The sequence below is a fragment of the Phalaenopsis equestris genome, unplaced genomic scaffold, assembly GCF_001263595.1.
Source record: "Phalaenopsis equestris unplaced genomic scaffold, ASM126359v1 Scaffold201903, whole genome shotgun sequence".
NCBI classification, from domain to species: domain Eukaryota; kingdom Viridiplantae; phylum Streptophyta; class Magnoliopsida; order Asparagales; family Orchidaceae; genus Phalaenopsis; species Phalaenopsis equestris.
This window is the reverse complement of record NW_018221635.1, coordinates 105743-106216: the sequence shown is the minus strand read 5'-3', so window position 1 is coordinate 106216 and position 474 is coordinate 105743.

The window sequence follows — 474 nt, the reverse complement described above, 5'->3', positions numbered from 1 at the left end:
TTCTATTTTTTTGGATGACCCATATTTATATAAATAATGTAAAGATCTAATTATTAGAAGGTGTGTACCTTATGAGGAAACTCAACAGATAGTTGTAAGATGTCATGATTCTTAATTTGGAGGACATTTTGGAACAAATAGAACTGCATATAAGATTTTGTATGCTAGATTTTATTGGCTTACTCTTTTTAGAGATGTTAATGAATATATTAAAACATACGATCGATGTCAACGAGTAGAAAATATTTCTAGAAGAATTGAAATACCTCTAAATTACACATTACAAGTTGAAATTTTTGATGCGTGGGGTTTAGATTTTATGGGACCATTTATGCCTTCATTTGAAAATTTATATATATTACTTGTTGTTTATTATATTTCCAAATGGATTGAAGCTGTTGTTGTACCCAGATGTGATGCTCGGAGTGTTTCTAAATTTTTAATTAAAAATATTTTTATAAGATATGGAATGTC